Source organism: Apodemus sylvaticus, chromosome 2 (genome assembly GCF_947179515.1).
Source record: "Apodemus sylvaticus chromosome 2, mApoSyl1.1, whole genome shotgun sequence".
Lineage (NCBI taxonomy): Eukaryota > Metazoa > Chordata > Mammalia > Rodentia > Muridae > Apodemus > Apodemus sylvaticus.
Window position 1 is genome coordinate 25,954,935 of NC_067473.1, and position 7,817 is coordinate 25,962,751.

A 7,817-nucleotide genomic window follows, 5' to 3' on the forward strand; every position below is an offset into this window, starting at 1 on the left:
AGCGGATGACTTTAGGTGAAATGCACAGAGAGTAGAGATAGATCCTGTAGAGACCACCTCCTAGGAACACCTCCCCACACTCCCACGATCCCCAGGGACCACCCTCCTTCAAGGGATGGTGTCACCAACTCATTTCAAAATGTGCAATCCAGAAATGTTCCTGAGCAAAAGAAGAGCAGGGACTACACATAGTCCAGAGACAGAAGGAAGTGCCATCCCGGCACTGCCCTACCTGGAGATCCATTATGTCTGCAGACACCAAACCAGACACTGTTGCTGTGGTAAAGAGGTGCTTGCTGACAGTATCCTCTCGTGAACGTTCTTAGAGAAGTCTGTCCAGCAACTGACCATTGGAGCCAACCATTAAACTGAGCTCAGGGAACCTGGTGGAGGAGCTGGCAGAAAATCTGGAGGAGCAGAGGGGAATTGAAACACTGTTAGAAGAACAACATCTGTTGCCAGGACCACCCAGTGCCCCCAGTGACTAGACCACAAACCAGATACATTGTAGCAGAGGATGGCCTTACTTGACAGAAATGGAGGAAAGGCACTTAGTACTGTGGAGCTTTGATGCTCTGAAGCAATAGGGCAGGAGAGGGTGGGTGAGTGGGGAAGCGCCCTCATACAGGCAAAGGGGAGTGGGAAAGGGCAGATGTTGTTTGAGGGGTTGTTGGAGGGGCAAGCAGGAAGTGGTATATTATTTCAGATGTAATCAAATGGAATAATTAATAAATACATTTAAGAAATACACATATGACAGCCATTTAAATTTAACAATGAAAACTCAGGAGCCAGATGCTAGGGTGAAAACCTGCCTGGTCAGAGTGGCAGGGAAAGCCCTCAGCTGACCCTCCCACTCCACACTGTCCTCAATATCTTACAACTTAAAGACCTTCCTCTGGTTTACTTATATTCATTCCCTTTCAAGGGTTACTTGCTCTGGCTCTTGTCCTGGAGTTGACCTCCTTTTGCTTTGCAATACAGGTGTGTGCTAGGGCTAAGCCACAGGACAAGAAAGTAAAATAAACAGAAAGCTCTTGGGTTCAAGGTCTGTGCTAGGGCTGGGCTAAACTGTGAAATCATTTGTTTGTTTGTTTGTTTTCAGTAAATAACACACTCTTGTAGTTTACAATCAGAACAAATATCCTGCAACAGAAGTTAGCAATGTTACCTTCATTATAGATGTGACAGGTTTGCTACAGATTTGCAAGGGGGAAAGGCTTATCAAGAAGAATTGTACCATTAGGAAAGATATCTGCATGACCTTTCCATGTTTAGATAAGTCCTGTGGCCTCAACCTGAGCTCCTTGAAAGAACAGAGACTGTGTTTGTTACCTGAAAGGAGGAGCCTGAGCAGTGTTGCTCAGCCTTTGCAGTCCCCATTCCACCTCACTCTGTCCCTGCAGGGGGTCCCCAAGTGTCCTTCCACATTTCCTGTGAACCAGGGCTAAGCACACAAATTCCAGGACACAGTGCTGGTGACCCCCTCATCACTTATGCTCCATTGTCCGTGACTGTACATGTGTAAGCAAATGCAGTGTGCTCACTTGTTATTGATGCTCTTCACATCTTACTGAGGGCAGCAATTGCTGGACTACACTCAGTTCTCTAAAAGACGTGGGCTTGGGGGAAATGTATTAAGATAAATCTGGGATAGAGGTGCATGAACTCTGCCCTGGAGTGAACTAAAGAACGTGAGGTGGGAGAAAGATGTATATTTAAATAGCCCACTAAGTTCACATTGTGTCTGCTTGAATTAATCTCAGGACAAGGAAGTGGAGTATCTCTGATGGCTTCTCTCTAGCCCCTTGAAAGGTTCACTGGGCTTTAGCCTCAGCACCTGATACTTCATAACGGGGCACCAGCACTCAGGGAAGCTAGAGATTGTCATCGGCACAGTATTATGCTAGCAGCAGTGGATAATACTCAGTAGTTCAGAAGTTAATGCCCACTTTCATTTGTTATTAATGTGGTCCCAGGGAAAGAGAGAAAAAATCTTTAGAAAAGAAAGATTACCTCCACTTCTCCATCCTTCCAGAATGAAAGACTCCTAAGGAGAGAATGGTAAGTTCTTTATAATAGACAAGGATTCATAGCCGAGACCTTGGATGTATGGTATTTTTCAGTTTTGTTTCCTGTAACAGGCTCCCAAATATTCCATGTTGTCCTCTACCTGGCTTGCCAGGTTAACCTTCAGCTCAGATATTCCTGCTTCCACTTTCTAATGTGTAGGTTTACAAGTGGGGCTCCTAGGGCTCTTAGGAGAGCACTAGTCACTGAGAGAGACCTGGGTTTTCTAATGCTGAGGCCTGTACCCACCAGTATAGCTACAGCCATTTTGTTCCATGTCTGCCCCCTATTTCAGATTGTTGCTGTAATATGCAATAATTGGCACAGAAAAAGTAACTTGACTAAGAGTAAGGTTATGGTGATCCCATCCTGTTGTGCTCTGTATGATGTTTGTTAACTTTATAATGTTCTAAAAACCTTTACATGGGACCCATCAAATTAAGAGGACCTGAGTTCAGTTCCCAGCATCCACATGGCTGGTTCACAAGAAAGTCCAGCTCTGAGGAGCCTGATGCCCTCTTCTGAACTCCATGTACAACTGAACACATGTGGCAAATGGTCACAAAGACACACATACACACACAAAAAAAAACACACAAACACACACACACACACACACACACACACACACTAAAAGCAATCCACCCCAGAAGCATGAAGCAGCGTGAATATCAAACTCAACAGTTACACAATGCTAAGTATCCTGTTTGCTAAAGAACAAATAGGAAGCAGCAAAACTATTGAGATATAGTTTCTGACAAGAGAATGCAAAATAATTTTTTAAATAGGTGTGGGTTTAACATGACACCCATGATGATGACATCTCAAGGGGAAAATGTCCCTGTGGATGCCAAGGGCTCACTGGCCAGCCAGTCTAGCTAAAATGGCAGGCAATAGCTCCAAAGAGAGACCCTGTGTCTAAACGGAAAGTGGGTGTTATAGAGGGAGCCCAACATGGATTCTGTCTTTGCATGTGTGTGTGCACATGCATACGAGACAGAAACAAAGAGACAGAGACTAAGTAAATTATTTCCTGAAACAATCGATAAAAGGGAAATTGGTAGCAGATAAACAAGATCTGAAGGCATTGGCAGTCACTGTAAATACAGGGGCAAAAATGTCAGCACAGTAAGAAGCAATGAATGAATGTTAGAGAGGAAAATCTATGCTGCCTGTGTCAGAAAAATGATGTCAGGAATAAAGGAAGCTTAAGAATTAAAATTTAAACTTGCCTTGTTAGATGGAAATTTACACTCACACTAATATAAAAGAGAAAATAGTATCTTAATCCAGTGACCACAGAACTGTGACAAAAACCCACTTCAAAAGGAAGTTTTAATAAATTCCAAAGCGATTTATCACTCAGATCACATTCTTTCATAAAGATGAAACAAAGGAGAAAGGATAGTGTCTAAACACTAGCATCTGCTTGACAGTCTCTCATTGGCTCTCCTTGGCAACCTCTGATTGGCTCCTAAAGCAGGAAGAATGGACTCTCCCCCTTCCAGGGATGCTTAACTGTTTACAGAGCCTGGGAATCAGAGCAGAGGTTCAGCAAGGATTCAAAGGGTGGCAGTGACACAATTGGCCACTAGATGGCAATGGTACTTCTTATTTATCTTCATTTACTAGAGAGCTTCAATGGTTCCATTAATCCCTATGCAACATAAAGACTAGGCTTTCTTTTCTTTCTTTTCTTTCTTTTCTTTCTTTTTTTTATTTTTAGGACGTTTATTGTCACATTATTTAATTTTTTGCAGTAATAGATGAGGTCAAATACCTATTTTTCCAACATTGCAACATAAAAGACAATAGTCAAGGTAACAGTGAAATTAAAATTAAAAAATACATATACAAAAATCTAAGGTCTGGGAGGAAACCTGACTACAATCTACATGTAGAAATGTGCAAATGACCCCAGCCTTGTCTTCGGATTGCACCACTTCACAGATCACAGAGTGCGGTGTCCTGGCACAAAGGACTCAGCCAGGCTCAGCTCCAGGGCAGGTGGCCTCTGCCCATTCACATGGGTTCTGCTCAGCTGAGGTTCACATCTTGCTACTCACGTGCTGCCGGCTTTCAGAGACTGGTACATATGTGCAGGCTATCAGAGGACAGCGCTCTCCCTGGCAACCCCACACTCACCTCGGTCACTGTGGCCCAGCAGTGGCTGGGAACAGGTTGTCTGTTTGAAGTCTCAGCACTGAGATACAGGGGGCACTTGGCGAGGGCTGCTCACTGTGTGTGGACCTGAAACCCCCAAGGATCCCTGAAAGGTTGCTGGTCCCTGGTACTAACCTGGCCACACCCCTCAGCTTGTGAAGACTTGGTGAAGCAGGCAGACAGCTGTTCTCTCCTCACAGGAAAGAGCCAGAAGCTCAGCAAGCACTGATATAAACCGTTGAGCACAGAGGGGAAGCAAGTGAGCGAGAGACTGACCGCTACTTCCTAGTCAGAGCACTGCAATAAAGAGGGCTCTAAGAAGTGGTCCCATTCTGTCTCCTAGCTTGTCATCTGCTCTAAGAATCCTGTGTGTCTGGTGGCTGAAATGAGATGCAATAGGGATCAAGTGTCAGCAGCAGTTCAGTTGCAGACAGGGCCCTTATATGTGTTAGGGAACTAAAGAACACTCTGGAGAAGTTATAATTCACACCCGAGATCCCAGAAAGTAATTAATTTACAGAGGGGCAGGCATGGAATGCAATATATTAAAAAAAAAAACAGTGGGATGACTGCCAGGAGGCTGGACAGGCCAGGCCAAGTCTTAGGAGGTAACGCTGAGGTCCCCAGCCTTCTGCACCCTCATGGACCAGAGCAAGGAGGGTGCCAACTGGCTTTGTGTGCACAGCAACAGAATGCAGCCTGCCAGACTGCTCTGAGAGCAGAGCATGCTGTGTGAAGGCAATGGTGAGGATGGTGTGCAGAGCCCAGGGCTGCTCCTGAACGGCCAGAGGCTGGGGCCCTCAAAGAAGCCAAGACTGAAGATGCTCTAGGCCTACAGAGCATCTCTGGCCACTTTCAGAGCCCAGGACAGGGGACAGTACAGGCCACCATCAAGTAAGACAACCTACAAGGCACTTGGTTATGCATCTTTGCCATGGGCAGTGGAGGGACAGGAGAAGGAGTAGAGAGGACCACTATGTGTGCACAGGCTGGCCAGAGCTGCCACCTTCCCACACTGTGACCTGCTGGGCATGGAGCCATGGAGAGTGGCTGCCGGGGCACTAAGCAGGGACACTGCTCCCACCTGTTCTCTACAGTAGGGAGAGTGAACCCCTCACCCGGCCTCTTTGCTCATTCTGAAATGCCTGAGAGCAAAGCCTTGGAAGGCGATGGCACAATCTTAAAGGCGGTATGTTCACTTTGGGAGGTGGCACTGAGGCCTGAGCTTGGCCACTCTGAGCTTAGCAGCATCGCTTGCCCCTCTACAGCCTAATGTGAGGCCAAGCTTCCAAGTTTGTGTGTTTCAGTGAGAACCTGCATGTCAGAGGGAAGAGTCGTCTGCAAGATCAGCTGGGGTTGTGTTTCTGTCATTAATGGGAGCACAGGTGTGTGTCTATGCAAAGCTGAACCTTGGTTAAGTTGTGTCAGCAAGGAAGAGTTTCTGGAGGGAGGAAGCTGTGTTCCAAGGTTTTACAGATCAACACCAGAGCTATGGAGTGGATTCATCAGTTTTGCAGTCCCTGACTCAGTAGCTCACACTGACTCACCCAAGTCCTCCTGCCAGGAGCTCGCTGATGTGGCTGCTAGTCCAGTATTCTAGGGTCAGGTATTGGATGGCATACATTTGAGACAAACACTGCAGGTCCATGCAGGAGGCAGACACATCAGAGACACGAGGCCACAGGCCAAGGAAGCCATGAGAGGACGGCAGAGGGACTGTCTCTCACTGCAACATGATGTCTTTCAGGTTCTCCTGCAGGATCATGTCCTTCACAGCATGAAACAGGACAGGATGTTCTTGGTGTCTATGGCAGTGGTGAAGTGGTGGAACAGGGGTTGCTCAGATCCTGTGCTTCCTGTCAAAGCACTGCACTAGGTAGTGCTGGACATCCTCCAGCCATGCGGGGTCACCCTTGAAATCAGGGAAGAGCTTCTAAATGCTCACCGACTTCACCTTCTCCACCAGGAGGTCCATCGTGTTGAGGAAGAGGATGATAGAAACATTGAAGAAGAGCTTGTTGTTGATGATGGTCTCGAAGATGTTCATGGATTCCACGAGCCAGCTGGTGTGCCTCACCTCCATGAGGACCTGGTTGTACTCACTGGAGGACTCCATGAACAGGATGGATGTGATCCCAGGGAAGCACTGGAACCACTTCTGGCGCTGCAACCTCTGGCCACCCACATCCACCATCTTAAATGAGATTTTCTTTATAATAAAGTCAATTTCAATGATTCCCTTGGTGGCCTTTCTAGCCAGCAGGATGTCTTGTTTACTGGGGAAGTAGTTCAGTTGGCCAATGCAATCTATGTTATCCAGGAAGTACTTCACTGATTCACCAATCTGTACCTCACTTTTGCGGCTGAAGGCTTCCCTGATCCCCGAGTCTCTCCAGAGTGCACGCAGCACTGGCACAAGGAGCTGGAAGGTGGCGTGCTCCACAGGCAGGCCTGCCTTGTTCTCAAGGCCATCAGAAACATCCCTGCTTCTCCTTCTCGGAGTGCTGCCAGGGAATGCTGAGCTTGTCCCAAGGGTCTACAAGCACACTTGGGCCTCGCCATTAAGTTTGCAGCCAGTGCATACCTCCTTGTCTGTTCTGGCATGAGGGTCTCGATTCTCAGGACCACAGCTAGAATCTTCTGAGAGGAAAGCCTCAGTTGGGAAACTGCAGAGATCAAAGTATTCTTAAGGATGTTGTTGAAGATGGATGGTGTAGAGGAACTCCAGCAGCTCCTTCTGGTGGAACTCCAGGCCCTAGATGATGTGCATCTGCTTGAGGAAGGTGGACTTGCTGCTCTAGCCTGCGCCCAGCAGCAGGATCTTGACCAGCCGCCACAGCTCAGCATTGATGTCTCAGTTGTGCCACCAGGCCTGGTGCTTGAGTCATGCACTGTGCCTGCCCTGCGCTCTCAGTCTAAGGCCTCTAAAGGCAACAAGCAGCTGCTGAGGGTCTGCACTATCTGGACATGGCCTTCCTCAGGCCTCGGCCCTGACCCACTGGGGGCCTCATGCCATGGACACCCCTCAACTGGCACGGCCCTCCCTGGCCAGGCTCTTCCCTGTCCTCCTCTCCGTCATGCTGTGTCCACCTTCACCGCTGCTGCCCAGAGTCTTTCACTCACCTGGCCAGCTGAGGGGAGAAGGGGAAGGCGAAGACTAGCTTTTCAAATTCAATTCTGGGCCCTTCAGGGTTTGTCTCAAATATCTAATAATGAGAATATGATATTTATGGTTAATAATTTATTGTCTCATAAGCATAATATTCCTTGTTTATTCCTTCAGATTGCTAAAGCACTTATGGGTCCTTTAAGAGACGTGGGCAAGACATTTGCTGTCTGCTAAACTGTTAGGGGAAAAAATGAAAGCATTCTAAGATGTTTCTAATTTGAATATGTAATAAACTGCCCCATGTAAACAACACAAGGATATAAATTCACAAAGTAAGTCTTGAAAAAATCTATCTTGTGTATTTAATTTCAGGTAATAGAAAAAAACAGAAACAAAAACTGACAAATGGGAAGCAACTCTATTTTTAAAGATTCTATGGAAGGAAACCATCAGTCAGGAAGTTGCTCCTGTTCCA

General features: G+C 46.9%; 1 pseudogene; it reads right to left on the bottom strand.

Annotated features, from left to right (window-relative positions):
• Positions 1-5,956: 5,956 nt before the first annotated feature.
• Positions 5,957-7,188, bottom strand: LOC127677325 (guanine nucleotide-binding protein subunit alpha-12-like; annotated as a pseudogene).
• Positions 7,189-7,817: the final 629 nt, after the last annotated feature.